The sequence below is a fragment of the Zeus faber genome (genome assembly GCF_960531495.2).
Source record: "Zeus faber genome assembly, chromosome: 16".
NCBI classification, from domain to species: domain Eukaryota; kingdom Metazoa; phylum Chordata; class Actinopteri; order Zeiformes; family Zeidae; genus Zeus; species Zeus faber.
The window spans coordinates 16865640-16885840 of record NC_137202.1 but is presented as its reverse complement, the minus strand read 5'-3'; the positions used below and the strand labels follow the sequence as shown (position 1 = coordinate 16885840).

At 42.5% G+C, this 20201-nt stretch overlaps 1 pseudogene across 1 annotated transcript in view; it reads left to right on the top strand.

The window, feature by feature from the left end:
* The first annotated feature begins 1155 nt into the window (after positions 1-1155).
* The window catches only part of LOC307242241 (calcium/calmodulin-dependent protein kinase type II subunit gamma-like), a 62969-nt pseudogene continuing 43923 nt past the window's right edge, over positions 1156-20201 (top strand). Inside the window, exons 1-2 of the transcript XR_013844773.1 lie at positions 1156-1261; positions 4061-4155. The product of XR_013844773.1 is annotated as a calcium/calmodulin-dependent protein kinase type II subunit gamma-like (transcript). The remainder of the gene's footprint in view (positions 1262-4060; positions 4156-20201) is intronic.

Genomic DNA, 20201 nt, shown 5'->3' with positions numbered 1-20201 from the left:
AAGGCATTCTCGGCAGTGCTGACTTGTACTTTTACGGATCAGGAAGTGAGTTGCTCCGCAGCTCCATCTCAGGAGCAGCCGAAAATACATTACAATGACAAATTGAAATGATGATCTATTTGTTATATAAAGCATGTCAGGTATCAATTACTGCATTTTCTATCATATTATCTATCACACTATCTACAGTATCTATCTGTCACTCACTATTTCAACCTATAACGTCCTCCCTCTCTCGCTCTCTGTCCTCTATGTCTCGTTTTCTTTCCGTCCAGCTTAAACTTGAACTCCCGCGGGCTATATCTTTCTCTCCCACTCCGGAGGCCAAAATCTCCTAAACTGTGAAGGATTTAAGCGTTTACTCTTGACAAGGGCCACGGATGACACAGAATAACAATGACAAGTACATTCATTGCTCCTCATTGGGTTTATTGTAAATTGCCACGTTTTTTTGTTCATTGTTTTTGAATTTTTGGTTTTATTTTTCTGATTTATTTTTTTATTGTTCGTTTTCACGTTCATTGTACAATGCATTTTTTTTTCTATATTCTTGTTAATTTCTTGACTTATTCTATGTTGCCAAATTCTTCTCATGTTCATTTTTTTGGTTTATTTTATCGCGCTTTGGTCTATTTCTCCAGTAGAGAGGTATCGAAAAGAAAGATAGTCCATGACGATGACTTAAATGAAAGACCCCGCCGAACAAGGTCAAGGCATTCGGCGTCGTTAACATCGCACACGATCTACTTTGCGTTCCACCAAAAATCTGATCATTTCGACGGAACCCACAACCCAACGGAGCCGGCAAAAAAAAGGCCCCCTCGGAACGACGGCGGAGTTGGAAGAGTGTACGAGTCTTTCCACAGCTGGACTCGCCAGGAGTCGACTCTCAAAAAGGGAGCCGAACCTTTCATCGCTGGATGGAAGCCGTACCGCCGCAGATCCCACGAGACCGGGGATGGAATCTCGCGTTGTTTGCCACCCACACGCCCCCACCCTCCACCTCCTCCACCTCCTCCGCTCCTCCTCCTCCTAATCCTCCTCCCTTCAGCCCCGGCTCCCGTTCCACCTCCGCCTTTCACCAGACCTCTCTCCTCTGGAAACCCCGAGCCAGGCGGCCACCGGAGCGACAGGCGACCCCCGAGCCACCCCCCCGCCGCCGCCGCCCGCCCGCCCCCCGGTCCTCGCCGCTCAACATGGCTACGATCGTGACATCGACGAGGTTCACGGACGAGTACCAGCTGTACGAGGAACTGGGAAAGTAAGCGGTGTTCATCTTTTCTCGCCGTCCAGCCCGCGTCGTGGGCGAGGGCTCGCTGCGCGGCGGACGTGTTGACGGGGCAGGTTCGCTAGCTGTCAAAAAAAAGAAAGAAAGAAAAGCAGGGCAGGGTGAAGGTACGACCAGCCCGCCCGCCCGCCCGCCCGCCCGACCCCCAGAAAAGCAGCGGTAAACCGTATTCACACGCGTGGACGAGCTCCAGGGGCATCTGCAGCCTGAATGCGGATATTTGTTCAGAACACCACGGCAGCGGAGCGACATCCGCGCACTCGGGGCTACGTTGTTTTACTTGCAACACAGCATGTGCGCGTCGTTCTTAGGTGACCGGCTGACTTATTCATATCCCCCAAATGTCCTGCTGCAGACGCGGGAGCGCGAATGTGTCGATGCAGCGCGTTATTGTACACATGTATTATTTTGGATGTATTGTATGTTGCCGAATTTTTCGTTTTTAAGTTACCGAGTCCATCCGTCGAATATAGATATATACACACACACAGGCGTGGACGAATCTGTTGGTACCCTTCGCCGAAAAAAGAAGAACCCTCAATTTTCCCTGGAATAACTTGAAACAGTAATCGGCATCCATCATTGTTTATTCCATATTTAATCGAATAAAGACTTTGCTTTTTGATTCAACAGAATATTTTACGCAATAAAACAAATGAAAATGGCATGGACAAAAATGATGCGACCCGTAACCTAATATTTTGTTGCACAACCTTTAGAGGCAATCGCTGCAATCATGCGATTTCTGTAGCGCTCAATGAGACCTGTGCACCTGTCAACAGGTAGTTTGGCCCACTCCTCCTGAGCAAGCTGCCTCAGGTGTGCAGGGTGCCTTCTCCAGACTGCATGTCTCAGCTCTTTCCATAGATGTTCGATAGGATTCAGATCAGGGCTCATAGGAGGCCACTTCAGAATAGTCCAATGTTTTGTTCTCATCCATTCTTGGCTGCTTTAAGCTGTGTGTTTTGGGTCATTATCCTGTTGGAGGACCCATGACCTGCGACTGAGACAGAGCTTTCTGACACTGGGCAGTACGTTTCGCTCCAGAATGCCTTGATAGTCTTGAGATTTCAGTGTGCCCTGCACAGATTCAAGGCACCCTGTGCCAGACGCAGCAAAGCAGCCCCAAAACATAACCGAGCCTCCTCCATATTTCACAGTAGGTTTGCTGTTCTTTTCTTTGAAAGCTTAATTTTTTCGTCTGTGAACATAGAGCTGATGTGAGCTCCAATTTTGACTCATCTGTCCAAAGGACATTCTCCCAGAAGCACTGTGGCTTGTCAATATACATTTTAGCAAATTTTTTTTTTAGCGAAGCCAGACTTTTATGTTTTTCTTTCAAAAGTGGAGTCCTCCTGGCTCTTCTTCCATGGAGCCCACTGTCACTCAAAAAGGGACGGATGGTGCAATCAGACACTGATGCACCTTGACCTTGATGTGCCTTGACCTTGGAGTTCAGCTTGTACGTAAGTTGTCGCTGGCGCTCCTTCTGTTCAATCCAGGATTGATTTTCCTCTTGGGGCCGTGTCCAGGGAGGTTGGCTACAGTCCCATGGACCTTAAACTTCTTAATAATATTTGCAACTGTAGTCACAGGAACATCAAGCTGCTTGGAGATGGTCTTATAGCCTTTACCTTTAACATGCTTGTCTATCATTTTCTTTCTGATCTCCTCCGACAACTCTCTCCTTTGTTTTCTCTGGTCCATGTTCAGTGTGGTGCACACAATGACACCAAACAGCAGAGTGACTACTTTTCTCCATTGAAATAGGCTGAATGACTGATTATAAGATTGAAGACATGTGTGATACCAATTAAAGGAAACAGTTAGTTTGAAATATCACTATAATCCAATTATTTACATTTTTTTCTAAGGGGTACCAACAAATCTGTCCAGGCCATTTTATAATATAGTTGATCTCTTTAGCAATAATTGATCTCTTTTCAACAGTTTCTTTACTCTATGACACACCAAAGGCGTGCAAGTATACATGAGAAAATTGCTTTTAATTTCATCACTTTTCAGGAGGAATTAAGCATTGTTTCAATGAGCTGCAAGGGAACCAACAAATATGTCCACATCTGTATATATATGTACATGGTATATGGTTGTTTTTTTGTAGACATGTCCCTGATAATAATACCTAATAATACTACTTTGGACTGTAGTCGTTTCATGGACAGAACTAATGATATATCAGTTAATTATTATTTAATCATTAATTAATTAATAATTGCACATTTCAGTATTTGCAAAACTATTGCGGTGTCAAACTCTACTTTTGAAGTGGTGATTGAAAAAAACAAAAACATTTTATGACTGTGAGCTTTTGTGGCACGTTATAAGAATCAGCCGTTCAATATATTTGCATTACGCGTGTGCTCCTCTATATGCTGTTACCATCGTCGGTAGCGGGATCTGCCTTTCCCGGCAAGAATGCAAAGATCAGCCATGCACCAGAAGACAAAGGCTATATAATGCAAATGGTCAGCATTTGTAGCACAAGTGACATTTTGAACGCTGGTTCCAAAGTGGTTTGGGGCAAGAATGCAAAAATCGGGCACGAGCAACCATACAGACTGCTCTACATCTTGAGCGGTGAGCTTTATTTTCTATATCTCCTGTAGAAATAAAACTTGTTTATGTGCATCTCGGCGATACAGTTTCAGGTTCCGATGTTTGTTGTGTTGTGTGTTGTGTTTGCTGTGTGTTCATTTGGTTGCACTATGTCACGGAAATGAGTATTGCTTAGTTTGTTCTCTTCCCTTAAAGGGGGGCCTTCTCGGTTGTCCGACGGTGCGTCAAGAAATCCACGGGTCAGGAGTATGCTGCTAAAATTATAAACACAAAAAAGCTTTCAGCCAGAGGTAAGTCATTTCTATTCTAATTTGTATTTCCTCATCGTCTAGTTGCAGGACCCCTTCCTAGATGCACGATGGGTGCACTACCGCTCTCGTTGTTCTCACAGTTCCCCGGCTCAAGTCGGTTCCCGGCTAATGTTGCTTGTATTTCCTTAACAGGGCAGTGAGCTAGGAGTTTCCTAAAAAGCCGGAGGCTAGTTGGCAGAAGCATGCCACAGTGATTTTTTTGGGATGGATTGTTTGGGAGACTTACAGTGTACAGTGAAGTCCAACAAGCCTTGTCAGTCATCTGAAATCGTTTTGGGTTTGTTATGGTTACACTGCGGCTGCTGTGTGTGTGTGTGTGTGTGTGTGTGTGTGTGTGTGTGTGTGTGTGTGTGTGTGTGTGTGTGTGTGTGTGTGTGTGTGTGTGTGTGTGTGTGTGTGTGTGTGTGTGTGTGTGTGTGTGTGTGTGCGTGCGCGCAATGAAATCTCCTGAAACCCCTTAATGTGCCTTGTGGAATATGATTCTAGTCCAGCTAGTTTGTATTTTCTACTGCGGCTTGTCCTTTGTGTGTTTTATCATGCAATCACACCTGTTGCACCATCACTACTTGTCCTCCAGTTGTCATGACTTGCCTTGTTCTCAGTTTCATCACTCTGGCATCCTAACCGTAATGTTACTCTGTTGACACTCTTTGTGTTGCTGTTTACTTGAACAGAATGTCTGCTGCCCCCCATCTCGCGTGTGTCCTGGGATCTGCACTGTACTCTATTCTAGCATTTGTGAACTTGGGGAAGCACATTCTGCATACAAATATAAGTGTGTGTGTGTGTGTGTGTGTGTGTGTGTGTGTGTGTGTGTGTGTGTGTGTGTGTGTGTGTGTGTGTGTGTGTGTGTGTGTGTGTGTGTGTGTGTGTGTGTGTGTGTGTGTGTGTGTGTGTGTGTGTGTCAGACCAAGCTAGCAGAGGTTCAGTGATGATGTGAGCTGCTGAACAGGGTCCAGTTCTGGTCTGATTGGACTGTTCTGTCCCCACGGTGAAGCAAGCCCAATGCAATACTTCTTGTTCTGTCTTTCTTTTTTTATTATTCTTACTTCTTATTACACTCTCTTGCTTTCTCTTTCTTTCTTGAAACTGCTTTGTGTCTCTGTCCCTCTCAGTCTGATTCTCTCTCTCTCTCTCTCTCTCTCTCTCTCTCTCTCTCTCTCTCTCTCTCTCATTACACTGCCAACAAAGGATTGATTTGAGGAGAGATCCTTAAAAAAGCCCTTCCCACTCGACTATTAGAGTGAGTGTGTGTGTGTGTGTGTGTGTGTGTGTGTGTGTGTGTGTGTGTGTGTGTGTGTGTGTGTGTGTGTGTGTGTGTGTGTGTGTGTGTGTGTGTGTGTGTGTGTGTGTGTGTGTGTGTGAGAGGGTCTGCGTGCAAGCGCGTGTAGGTCTGCTTTGTAAAGGTCTGTGTTGGCAGTGGTCCGGTTATAGTAACCCGGCAACAAGCAGTGGTGACACTATTCATCCTGTACTGCAGACTGGCTGGTAACACGGCTACTTTCTCGCTGTCCCTGGCTCCTAGTCACCATGTGCACGCATGTACCTACACACTCGGAACAAACACATTATAGGTACACTGGCGATCTAATGCCCAGAGTCACTTAATTTTCTCTCATTTGATAATCTGCGTCCATTACACTTAATCAATCCACCCCTAGCCTCTCCAAACCTTGAGAGCTAGAAGGAGAGATGGCCCCGTTTTAGGGGAGGTGCTAGGGTCACAGGCAACCACATGACAACCCGGATCTCCCCAAGGCAAAGTGAGCAAAGGGTGAAGCTGCAGTCAAGAACACTCCATTTACATAATGGCCGTGCAGAGTTATTGCACGGGGAGAGGAGTGTGACACACCCGCACCCGCCGGCATCCACGTCTACATGTCTACACCTTGAGGTTTGCAGCGTAACCACAGCCTCCACTGCATGCAACCTGCGAACGCTGCTCGCAACGGATCTCCACTTTTGCACAAGTGGTCTTTGTGAGAGAAAAATGCATATGATCAACTATTTCAATGATGTCTTACCTGTTTTTAAAACACATTGCCTCTGGGTTTTTAAATGAGTCTCTCAGAGTTTTATACAAAGAGGCTGCTCTTTCTAACTATGTCTATTGTAGTATGAAGAAGAGATCACATTTCATCCTCACTCAACTTTGTGTGGAGATAAGGGTAACTTGACAGAGCATTGCGTGTTTGTCTGATGGCATGATGTCAGAGCGTACCTGTGACCCGAGTTTGGCTGTTAACCCATTGTATGAGCTCCCATGATCGATTTGATCAATTGATGATTGAGGGGGCATTGCCTTGTAAATGACACCTGACCAAAGGTACACAGCTTCCCATCGGTATAAAGCCTTCTTTGTCAGAAGCAGGCGCAGACTGGTCAGAAGACTGCTTTGGAGCAGTACTGAATCTTTCTCTTTATTCTGCAAAATAAACGTCTTTAATATTCTCAGTTTTGTTTTCTTGTAGCGGGCAGATAAACCTCACCGAGCATGCGGGAGCATTTCTTCTACATCTTTCACTTCAGATGTGTTTAAAAGGAGTATTACCCCGCAGCAGAGATGAGGGCCGTCGGGTTACCGAGGTGTAGCGTAGCAGGAGGCGCCAGCGGTCGTCATGGGGATGACCACTGAGGGCGGGGGGCAGAGACACCTAAAGAGACCTGACTGTAAACATATAAAGTTAAGGTGATCATCAAATAGAAAAACATTGCTTCATATAAGACCCAACTTGCTCCCACCTACAATCGACATTTGAAAACAGGAATCATGTAATAAGGAAGGACGTTGCTTCTGCCGTTGAAACATATCAGGTGAATTGTTGGTTTTTTTTTTAACGGTCTACCTCTTCAAAAAGACTGGAAATGTTAATATTGTACCATTCCAGAGATGTTTTACAGTTGTATTTTCAAATTAATGAAATGCTCCCGGAGCTGTCATTTGCCTTGTGATAATTGAAATTGTTCCATTTCAATCTGTCATGCTTCAATTTTCACCTATATATACAGCCAGAATATGAACGCCATGCGGTCCACCACAAACTCTTGATGCGACTTACGTTTACACGATGGGCGAGTAGTTGGTGTAGCAGGTGCCTTCGTGTCCAGTGTAGGGATAAGGTTGTACCCAAGCGCGGTGTAAAAAAAAAACAGCCTTTATGAAAAAAAAGGGTATCAGTTTGCTGTCTAGCTCACCGGCACTTGTCCGTGTGTGTGTGTGTGTGTGTGTGTGTGTGTGTGTGTGTGTGTGTGTGTGTGTGTGTGTGTGTGTGTGCGTGTGCGTGTGTGTGTGTGTCGATGCAGGAGCGTTCTTCCTTTGGTCGTGTTTGCAAACAGCAGGCACGGGGCAGCTCTGTTGTCTCGCTGTCTGGGAGCTTTGGAGCATCATTGGCACTGATGAGTTGAGTGTGTACGTATGTGTGTGCGCGCGCCTATGTATGCAAGAGTGTATGCGTGTGTACATGCGTGGGTGGGATTAAGCCCCATTCTCCCGTGGCTCAGGGATGGTACAGAGGCTGACAGGGAGGTCAGCGATTACAGCTGGGTTGTGTGGCGTCACACACACACACACACACACACACACACACACACACACACACACACACACACACACACACACACACACACACACACGGCCACTCAGGGTCAAAACACACCCATGCGCATAGAATAAGAGTTAGCATTTCTACCTCTACTTAAGAGGGAGGGGTTTCTTGACCCAGGGTTTAATTAAAGCGTTATTTGGCATTCAGCATCATTCTGCTTCCCCCTGTTTTGTCTATGTTTGCGGAAGAGGTAGAGATCATGTCGATTAAAGGCTATTTAATTTATAAAATGAATTGATGACATAGTTATTTACTGTTATTATTAATCGATTGATTAATTGAATCGTTAGAACTGCAGCTACACCTTTAAAATGGATAATCACAATTTGTTCATATTTATGAATGATCTTTGGCAGTTTTTAATCTGTACACATTGACTATTTGTTCTTTCTGAGTTTCTTGACTAATTATTCTTTCAAAAACACAGTACGCCATGTTAATAAAATAAAAAGATGTTTATAGAACATTAAATGTTTGAATAAGGAGATGGGGCAATAGATGGAGGTATTTCCAGCCCATGCGTTATCTGCCTCTTTACTACTTAATGGAGATGATCTCTATTTACTTTAATTTTTTTGATAAAAGTCAGTATGTAACTATTTCAAGGAATGTTCATTACAGGGACTATTTCAAGGAATTCACCACTGTGACATGCTAGCATTAGTTTGCAAAGACCATACAATATATTAACACTTAACATATATTCATATTTACATAGGACTATTACATGTATTTCAATACCCCTGGGAGGAAAGTGAGTCGTTTCAGGAAGAAAGTGGTGGTTCAGGGGCGGTTTTGACTGCTTCACACTTTTGGGTCTTCTTCTGGCAAGGAATGTAGACCTTTTCCGTACATTTCAGAGTGTTTGGGTATGTTTTTGAAAAAGTTGATCGCAACTGTAGATTGGCCTGCGTGAAATGGATGACCTGTTGTGGCGTCCTCACCCGTCGCTCAGAAATGCGATGAAATGGAAGGTCGACCTTTCTCCCACGAGCCATTCAAGTCGACATAGATTGTGAAATTGAAATTATGACTTAAGATTTAGGGTTTAATTTCAGAAAGTTAGCGCTGTATCTACACTGCTTGCTTAACACGTAGGAGTTATCCCATAACACACACATCACGATAAAGGTGAATTTTGTAAATATAAGTGGTCGGCGCCTATTGACAACCCGTGCTTAATAACCAGCCATCGGCTTCTTTTAATCACATCCTCTAAAAGTTGAAATCATGTTGAATAACAAAGCCACACCGTCGCCCCTCAATAGGGACCGAGGCGGAAGAAAGCGTCCACGTCGGCATCGAGAGCCGTCGGCTCAGTCTGGGACGGTGACACCATCGCGTTATGGTAAGAGGACCCTCGCTTACCGGTTCCTAAACCTAAACAAACGTTCTGCTGAGCCGCAAACTACGTAGCCAGCGCCAGTAAGTGCAGCCGGGAGGTATCGATGGATGGTTCTGCTTGTTTTTTTTTTTTGTTTGTTTTGGGTTTTTTTGCTTGATTTAAATTGTCAAGATCTCAAGTGCCCGGGCTACTGTCGTTTTTTTTTTTTTTTTTTTTCTTTTAAATGGAATGTAAAAATATGAAAAGCAAAAACGTGTCGGATAAATTGATAAAGTCGAAGGAAAAGCTATTTGCTCGGAGTCAATACTGAATTTTTCATGGATCTCGGTGAACTTTTGAGGGGAGAAGGAGAGATGGAGAGACAAAAACGGAGAGGGAGAGCGGGGAGGGGGAGCAGGAGGGAAGGTTGATGGCACTTACACTGCTGCTGAATAATTGACACAAAGCACAGGGCTGCTCTCCGGCTGCACATGGAAAAGAACGGAAAGGACCTCTCTTTCTCTCTCCCTCTCTCTCTCTGTCTCTCCATCTCACTGCCCCTTATATATATTTTTTTGTCTTCTCCTCTCTCCTTCTTTATCCACCTTTCCCCTCCCTGACTTACGGCTTCCTCTCAAATTCTCTCTCTGTCTCTTTCTTCCTCTTTCTCTGGCTCATCTTTGTTTTTCCTCTGCCCTTTCCTCTGCGTGTCTCTGTTTTCCCCCGCTTAAATCCTCCATCGTCCCTCTCTGAGCGGCTGCCGCATAGCAAGCCTTGCAGGCAGACTCGTGTGTGTGTGTGTGTGTGTTTGTGTGTGTGTGTGTGTGTGTGTGTGTGTGTGTGTGTGTGTGTGTGTGTGTGCTGTGTGCGTGCGGGCGTGCGTGCGTGTGTAAGCAGGGTTTATAGAGGGCTTCTTGTGCACTGGCTGGAGGCTGATTGGCGGAGGCTAGATAAACGTAGCAGTGCTGCAGCAGTGAATGTTTAATGAGAGAGAGAGAGAGACAGGCGGAGAGAGTGAGAGAAATGGAGATAGACAGAAGGGAAGGGGGGGGTGGAGAGAGCGGGGGAGAGACAGAGACAGAATTAGATGAGACAGTGAAAGACAGGCACAGAGGGAGATATGGAGAGAGCGGGGGGAGAAAAAGGATGGAGAGACAGACTGCGAGAAAGAGAGAGAGAAAGGGGGAGAGACGGAGATTGAGGCAGACTGGGAGGGACAGAAACAGGAAGAGATGGAGGGAGGGGGGGGAGACAGAGTTGGAGAGTGAGACAGACGGAGGGAGAGATAGAAACGGAGAGAGACAGAGACAAAAGAAGAGAAAGAGACGGGAAGAGAGAGAGACGGAGAGACGAGAGCGCAAGAGGAGAAAGACGGGGACAGAGGGAGACAGAGGGAGGGATTGGGAGACAAAGTGTTGAGCGATGGAGAAAGACAGAAACAGGGAGAGAGTTGAGACGGGGCTTCGATAGGGATATGGATAGCGAGAGCGAGAGAGAGAGAGAGAGAGAGAGAGAGAGAGAGAGAATAAGATGGAAAGAGAGAGAGAGACGGGAGAGACAGCTTGAGAGAGAGAGACGGACAACGACACATGAGGGTGACACAGTGACTGAGAGATAAGTGAGCGTGCTCCAGGGCCATAATTGGGTAATCCAAGAAACGTATGGGGAAACTGCTTCAACAGATTGCAAGCCCTCCTCTTCCTTACCGGGGCATCGGCACGGGCCAATTACTGTGTCCCGAGGCTCAGTGTGCCCCTCCCGTCTCCCCTCCTCCCCGTTCCCCCCTTCTTCTTGTCCTCCAGTGGTCCTGCCCTCCTTTCCCCCCGCTTCCCGGGCATATGGCGTGCGGCGTAAGCCAACTTAAATACGCCGCTGATAGGATTGGCTCGAACCACCTCGCTGTCATCGTGTTGCTATCTGATCAAGTGTTTTCGTTTGTTTGATCGTTTGTTTTGTAGCGCCCCCCCCGCCGCCCGACATCGGCGTGATCGTCTGTAACCCGTTTTGCCACGTTCTGCTTTGACGCTCCACATTTTCGTCTTCCCCTGTTCCAGTTCCTTTTCCGTTCTGTTCTGCTCTGCTCTGCTCTCGCCGCTAAGCTAATTTTCTTGATTGGGAGGGCTGCCTGCCAGTACTACATTGGATTACATTACATTAGCGGGATTCTCAGGTGTGTGTGTGTGTGTGTGTGTGTGTGTGTGTGTGTGTGTGTGTGTGTGTGTGTGTGTGTGTGTGTGTGTGTGTGTGTGTGTGTGTGTGTGTGTGTGTGTGTGTGTGTGTGTTGTACAAGAGGTACGAGTGCATATTCCAGTTGCACGTGTTGGATGGAGCCACTGTGAGGGATGTGATGGATCTCATGAGCATTCCAGCACATATAAGGACTGAGCCGCCGAAAAAATTTGGTGAATGCAGTGAAAAAATCTTCACTCAACATCCACATGCCCTCTCACATGTACGATCCTGAATGCAGTGGCATACAGCGTTTGTTATTACATTTTTATGTGACGGGGCATACATTTTAATATTGTGACGAATCGAGATATGTTAATAAAATTGTTTGTGTGTGTGACGGTCACTAATTTGGTTGATAATAACGGTGAATTTTATGATGTCGTAGGCCGAAGAAGCCTCCCCCTTTTCGCCTGGGCCTCAGAAAAATCACTGATGGTTCTGCCAACACGTTCTAGCAGGGGGGCACACACACACACACACACACACACACACACACACACACAAACACACACTGTTTACCTTGTCTTGACAGTTTACACCTCACAGGTAACCTAAGGGGGGGGGGGGGGGGGGGGGAGGGAGGGGGCGAGGGAGGGAGAGATACAGGGGGAGAAAAAGGATGGAGTGACAGTCGGGGAGCAGCAGAAACAGGAAGCGATCGAGGGTTGCTCAAACATGTTAAGCGATAATCCATCCACGATCGCACACGTGCCATCATGCCGTCAATCAAGTGGCTTGTCACCCTGGTAACGGCAAAGCCTTTGGGCTCTATTTAATAGAGCCCAAAGGCTTTGTCTATTCCAGGAATAGTCTATTCTAACCACATACATCGTATCCTTCACACTTGACAGCCAAGATTACGTCTACATGGCAGCCAAATGTTTTGTGAGCCATGTGCTCCTCATGGTATAACGATACAGATGAACCAATATTGTTTCTATCACGATTCAAACGAAAATGACAACTTAAATGTGAGGATTTGGATTTGCCACACACTTACTGGACTGTTTAAATCCGACAAGAAGTGGGCATTTTCAATCTTTATTCTTTTTTCATTGGAATTGAAAATAAGTTTTTGGCCATATAACTCAACACTTATTTCCTTTTGTTTACTTATCTTGCTGTCTTGATCGCTTTATAACACAATGACATATCGTTTTTCCCTTGCCAGAAAATATGATGTCGTAAGTGGTTTGTGTACATGAGTCTAAAGAGCAGACAGCGTTAAATACCTTTTGGGCATTGCAAACCTTGTCAAAAGTGCGTCGTCCTCTGCAGTCACTGCTGTAAAGAAAGCACGTCAAAAACTGTCGACAGGGTGCTGTATTTAACTCCTTTATAATCTATATCACACACAGACTTGTATCGTAAGTACCTGCGAGGACTGGATGAGCCTGTGTAGGATTATTTCAACTTAAATTGAAAAACGGATTAAAACCGATGCATATATGAAACAAGACATTGTCTAATAGAAAGCATTGTTCCCCCTTTTTTTTAAATGTCTGTCAAATAGATTTACAGTCAGAAATGGGGACGTGGGGGGGTTGGCACCCTCGTTTACACTTTATCTATCCTGGACGGCACATATTGAGGCGTTACCCCCACTGTGATGACTGACCGATCACAATGCTACGTCAAAAGCCGTGTCAAACAAGTAACCGGACAATGCGATGGGTTAGTGGAGGGGAGAGAGTAGAACACTAGAGTCATTGAAATCCCCGAGCTGCAGCACTCTGTGCGATCTCTACAGCAACAACTTTCCACATTTAACCCACTTTGCTCACAGCGCCTTTACGCTGTCATTTCTGCCTTTGAATGTCCTTTTAAGTTGGTAGGACGGTTTTCTCTCACTTTGCCTGCGATTTGCATGCGTGATCTTTTTATCGGCGCTGACTCGAGAATATTCATTTTATGAAATGCAAACTAGACGTATTATAAGCTGCAAACCACACCGAGAGCACAAACACACATTTGGGCAGTGGTCAGAAATTGACGCGCGCAAAGATAGACATGCATGTACACTTAAATGCGCGCGCACGCACACACACACACACACACACACACACACACACACACACACACACACACACAGAACATAGAATCGTATGTGCAAATAGTGGTTTGGCTTTTGTGATGACGTTCATTTATGACCTAAAAGATGCTTTGACAAGGTTGCTATTTTGCCAAGAGGCAGATGTTTGCCTTGGCATATTCACACTCATCCACTGATATCCCTGGTAATTAGGTTATGTATCTGTCTATGGCCCAAATAGGCTTTATCTATTATGATTTTGATTCTTTCATACTGTTGGGTATGTGGCATTGAAACCAATGAAACATGATCAATCATTTTCAACTACAGCCTGGAATGAAGCCCTACCATGCAGCTAACCAACATTAGAACATATGCGTAACATTTACCATCGCAAAAACTGTTTTTAGCTGTGTCTTTTACAGGGTCACAGCAGAACATGTGATCTAGGGAAAAATCAAGAGTACTAAGGTACCCTTTCAGCTCTTTACTATACATGGTCATCTGTGCCACGGTGAAGAGCAAAGTGAAGAGTATTATTACTTTGTTTAAAATAAATAAAATGGGGTATTTTATTTAGCTGACACATTTAATACTTTATTTAGCTTCACTTTAGTTAACGTAAGAACAAACAGCCATCCAAATGTGTTGATGTTATGCATGTTCATATCCCCACGACCTCAAGTGACAACGGACAGATCCATTTATCAGAAGAAGGCACATCATGGAGAAAATATAATTACTGTTTTAGAGCAAACACAAAGGTAAACCCAGATGTTGGGGGAAAAAAATGTTGCTTTGGATGAACATGGATGCAGAGGAACAGTTGGTTCCAAAAGGGCATTGCATCTGTCTGGATAGAGTATGTACTTCCCTAAAAGAAGCTTACTCCCAAGACATTATCACATGCCTAATACAAAATTTGAATCGAACTTATATTTCATGTCATATTTATGGTAACACATTAGCGTGAACGCATTTATTGTACATTGCGTATTTTTCTCTCTTTATCACGCACCCCTGTGATCTATGCATTTCCGAGCATTGCAACTTTATCTGGGAGCCGCAGTGCAAATATCCTGCGTCATCCTGGATCAGAACATTATCTCATAATAGTCATTATCATCATTTGCTGAAAATGATTTATTTCCCCTAGAATGTACATACACTAATCACCGCGAGACATTTTATTCAACTGTTCATACTTTTTTTTTTTTTCCACATTTCTAGGACAACTAACATTGAGTCATTTTGCTTCACTTGTGTTTTTCTGCCATTTGTATGTGCAACATTTGCATGCATGTTAAGTATATTTTATTATTCTTTTCTTGGATGGAGAGTGTCATCAGTCAATACTTAACTTTGCCTTTGTGTGACTCAGAGAAAATATTTATATATATTCATGGTTGCATGTATGAGTGGCCATGTATTTGGAAAGGATCCATTCTGCCACTGGCCATTGTCACTGTTGATGTATGTATGTCTCCTTGAATAGCTGTTCATCGAGGCCAAGCTATTAAATTGTAAGGACTAAGATTCAACTCTCACACACCGAGGCTTAACTGCTTCAGTTAACGAACAGCAGGAAAGGTCAGGGTCAATCTTGTGCATTTTAGTGCATTTTTATATACAGTATGTATTGGTTTTGGAATTAGTTTTTAATGACTGTGCTGTCATTTGGTGCTGGACTGGACTGATACCCGAACTAAGCACCCAAATCTATACTCGGTGAAAGTAATGGATGGTATCAACGCTTGATATTGGTTAATATTAAAAGATTAGGATGGCAATAAATGCTGTTCACCAGTGTTCAGCACTGAATATTTCTTTAGCAAGACCTGCCCAGCGACAGTTACAGCCTCAAACTGTATGTTACATAAAAAACAATGATGACTTTTCAAAGTAGCTAAAGTGAAATTTCCAAATTGACATGCATCCATCAGCTTAAACAACTAATGGAGACACGCACAGGCAATACCCTTGAGACTTATGTAAATGTCGTCTTTTACTGTGTTTTACATAAAGGTTGGTCTCGTGTTCAAATAACAAGAATGAAACAACTCACAATCAGGTTTGGTTATCCTTAATGTATTCAAGGATACATTGGGGATAATAAAGTACAATCGGATGTAGTCAAATGTAATCAAACCTCACATGAGATATGTTGGATTATCTTCGTTTTGGTATCTCACAGCATTGAGCAAGCGTAGCCCCAATTAGAGAATTTAGAGGTGGATAGCTTGGCTCGTTGTCGCTCCTGTCTTCTCAACACAGTTTCAACACATGCTATGCCGCAGTCTCAATCCAGCCCTCATTGGTGCTAGATATCTGCAGTCATCATCGTAATTACTCCAACTCTATTTTTCTAAAATGGTAGAAAAACACAAATCGTGGGAATACTTTTCTACTTTTCTACATACCAAGGAGAGCACCGGTTCCGCATGAACACCATCAGTGGCGTAGGGTTGTTTTGAGCATTGGGGGGGGGGCACATATAGTGGAGGTCCTCCCCCAAGAAATTTTGAGCATTAAACACTTGCATTCTGGTGAATTTTTATCGACAAATTTGTGCCCTTTTTCTGCATCATTTTATGGCGGAAATGTCTTTTATGAATTCAAAATATAAGGGAATACAACGCAGTAAGGCTCTGAGGCGTTCTGTTTGGCTTTCAAATATTTATTCACCTGTCGATCAAGTTTTCTCATTTAAAATTATCCCTGCTGAGTCAACACGCATATGAGCATGATTGACTCGTCCGTCGTCTTTCTTTTGTTTGGGGAAGAAACCTCTTTAAATGTGCATGTGGCGCCTGTTCACGTCAATGATGAATGAATTAATACAAATACATTTACAAACCCCTGGACTTTAAATAGCTCATCTGTGTTTCGGCAAGGTTTCTGCTCAAGTTCAAAACTTTCTGCACATTCAACACATATCACACATATCTGTGTATTAGAATGATTTTTAGGAATCACTTAGGCTACATCTCAACTATGTTATTGAAACCTGAAACCTATGAAACCTTGTTAAAGATAATTCTGGAAAACATATTCATTATAATCCTATTTTGGGAGTAAAAAAAGACCTTGTGCTCAAGAAAAAAGACCCGCCCCTGTCGGAGACATTGTTGCGTCTATGAGTAATGTTATAGCGTTTTTTCAAAATAAAAGTCCTCTTCTTCTTTCATGTTTTTATTGAGGGGGGAAAATGCACTTGTTCTAAATATTATAGGGGATAATATATTAAATAATATAGGGGATGTATCCCCTGTGTCCCCCCTGAAATCTATGCCTATGAACATGATGAAACATGCAACATCCCTCCCTATGTTAGTGTGCATCTCCTACTTACAGGCACAACTTATGTGATCAGTCCCTATTAAGAGGAAATTATATAATTAAAATGGGACAGCTCGGATGTTGGACTACGCGGCAAAGTCAAGGAATTAAAAAAAAAAAAAAAAAAAAAAATTATATATATATGTGTGTGTATATATATATATATATATATATGTGTGTGTGTGTGTGTGTGTGTGTATGTATATGTGTGTATCATACCAAAAAACTTACAAAATACACTTTTGTCCAAAGCGAGTATAAATACTACTATACTAATAATACACTATCAACAACAAAATAATACAATACTATTGGCGCATCCCACAATAACCATTACCAGCCTTTTTTTCTTGGCGCTCTCCTGTGTTACATCTAGAAAAAACATTAAAATACTGCAATAAAACCATCCATAACCTAACCTCACGAGTATGTGATACAAAGTTGAGGCACCTCTCAAGATACTGCCTACAGTAACTGTCATTTTTGACATTCACACCTTTATATCCCTTTGCCATGTTGTTATTTAACTCATAAATGGTTGTGTGAAGGATGATTATGGGAGTCGGTGAACCGTCCTTATAAAGTTCATGAAAAAGATCTTTGCGATGCATTGGATTGGCCTGTCACAACGACAATACAGGTTACAGTGGAAAAGTAATACAGGTTACAGTAATATATTCATATCTTCAGAGACCACATTGAAGTAGCATTGCCATGGTGGGCATGACATTACAGTACAGTTCTGTGTGAGTTTTGCTTGCTGGTTCGAGGTGGTGATGGCTGGTGTCTCAGGGTTGGTAGTAAGGACAAGTTTGCATTGTCAGTTGGAGAGTAGGCTTAACTTGGTGGTTCCTTAGAGGCACATCAAATTGCGGTGCCAGCAGTTTCAGAAAAAGCAGGTTTAAAAGCTTATTATTGTAAGCTTATTTTGTTATATTGTCGTCATGCACATGTGCTTCTATCTTGATACCTCTAGTGTTGGCAGAGAACTGTGTAACACCTCCCAAATGCTTACTTTGACCTAAATCACAGAACCCACACCCAACCGTAACCATTTCTAACCAATTACTTATTTTATGTTTGCTAGATAATATTAATCACTAATTTAATTACAATTTTCATTGTAATGGAAATGAAAAAAGGACCATGATTTTCATGGCACTGACCTGTAGTAGAAAAGTGCCATAAGTCAGTATTCGCATCTTTTTTCGGTATCAGGCATGTAGTTGGTGGTATGGTGGTATGGTGCATATGGTTTAACTTACTCTCTGTATTAAGGCTATTATGAAAAACATTGTTATTATTATACATTAACTTGAGGAAACTCATTGAAGCATGTTGTGTTATGAAGACATTTTCATCCTCTTATTAAAACCACAATACTCACAACTTAATTTGTTATATTCATCTTCCTAATTGTGTGCTTATGCCTGCAGATAAATTGAGCGCAGGCTCAATATATTAGGAACATGGTTATGATTCACTCAGAGTTCGTAGAAAGGTAGTTTGTTTTTCTTTCTTTGACACCTGTCTTCCTGTTATTGTGTGTGTGTTGTGTGTGGCAGAGTAAAGGAAAATAGAGACAAGTAGTGTAAAGCAAGAGAGAACTAATATATATATATATATATATATATATATATATATATATGAGTCACGGATCTAATCATTTTTTGAGAGAGAAACAAATATAATTTTGCTTTCCATTTATTCTGTAAACCACTTAGAGCAAGGACCATTTGCCCATGGGCTTAAATGAACATTCAAGATGTCCAATGTTTAAATCAAATCTCAAAATATATATAAAATATTCAATACTCAACTGTTAAATTAAAGTGCAATATGAGGCACGCATGATACCCTCTTCCTTTAAACATAGTAGTGAATTAAATAACATGATAAGCTCTGTCCCCAGTCACTGAATATAATTCCAGCACCCTATTCAATTTCTCACGGTTATAACAAACTACATTTCATGAAAATCCGTTCAGAATTAGGCGAGTTACAGTCAAATTTGTAGAGAAGTCTGCATCTCTCAATACACCATTCAATTCGACATAAATGTATTTTTTTCAGCACTTACCTAACCCTATCGAGTCTTGATTTGATCAATAAGTAACTTTGAGTCCAGTCACATTTAATCATTATAAATAATGTTATTTTTTTGTACTGGAATAAATATAAACAAAATATTTCATACAATTTCAAAGATAAAATATATGCTTTGGAGCCATAAGAGCCGGCTTTATTCAGTGAGTCCACCACATCCATGTCCACTCTGTACGTTCTTCTCTAATCTGACTTTTTTTCCTAATTCTACTAATCACATCACAGCATCATGTTCCGTTTAACATTATTTTATTATCAGTGATATCAGAATCCAAATCCTATCCATAACATTAAACCCTGGTGCAGACCGGCACTTCTCACAAGCTGCCGGTCTCTGTTCTGCCCTCTCAAGTGGACAAATCAAGATTCAAGATTCAAGATTCAAGATTTTTATTTGTCACATACATATACATACTTTCATACATATATGCAGTGAAATGTAATGGAACACACCCGGTGATAGCACACAATATGTCCTAGGAAAAAAAAATAAAAGTAGAAAATTCCTTTCTAATAGACCGACTAACTGACTCCTAAAACGTAATACAGTAAGTTGAATACTTATAGAATAAGATAAAAATATATAGAATAAAATACAATAAAAATAAATTGAAATAAAATGGAATAGATAGAAGGAATATGCCTATGTATATACAGATATGTGCATTTAAAGTGGCATGTGAATTAAAGTGGCATGTGAATGTGAATAGAGTGAGGTAGTGTTTGGGATAATACAGCACAGTATACAACAGTACGGCGCAGCAATACGGCATCACCAACAACCCTGAACAGTGACACAGTATGCGGTACAGTATGCTACATACAGTACAGTAGGTAGTGGAGCCTAGTGTAAATCAAGTGGACATACTGTAAAATATATCATATTTTATTGAATCGGAGCGCAGTTTTTCTTTCAATTGTTAGAAGGCACAACTCGCACACCAGCTGAGCTCTGGCGCCTGTGGCTCAGCTTTGGTTTTTTTACTATGATGTTAAATTTTGCATTTGATCGGTATAAATATATATTGATAGATAGATAGATATATAGATATAAAGATGTGTGTGTGTGTGTGTGTGTGTGTGTGTGTGTGTGTGTGTGTGTGTGTACGCGCATTTAAGTGTACATGCGTGTCTATCTTTGCGCGCGTCAATTTCTGACCACTGCCCAAATGTGTGTTTGTGCTCTCGGTGTGGTTTGCAGCTTATAATACGTCTAGTTTGCATTTCATAAAATGAATATTCTCGAGTCAGCGCCGATAAAAAGATCACGCATGCAAATGCACGCAGGCTTGTTAACGTTTGTACAAATGATTATCATATCCCTGGTGTTGATTTTATTCGATCGACTTTCATTGATTGATTTTTGTCAATTTATTGTGTCATTGTT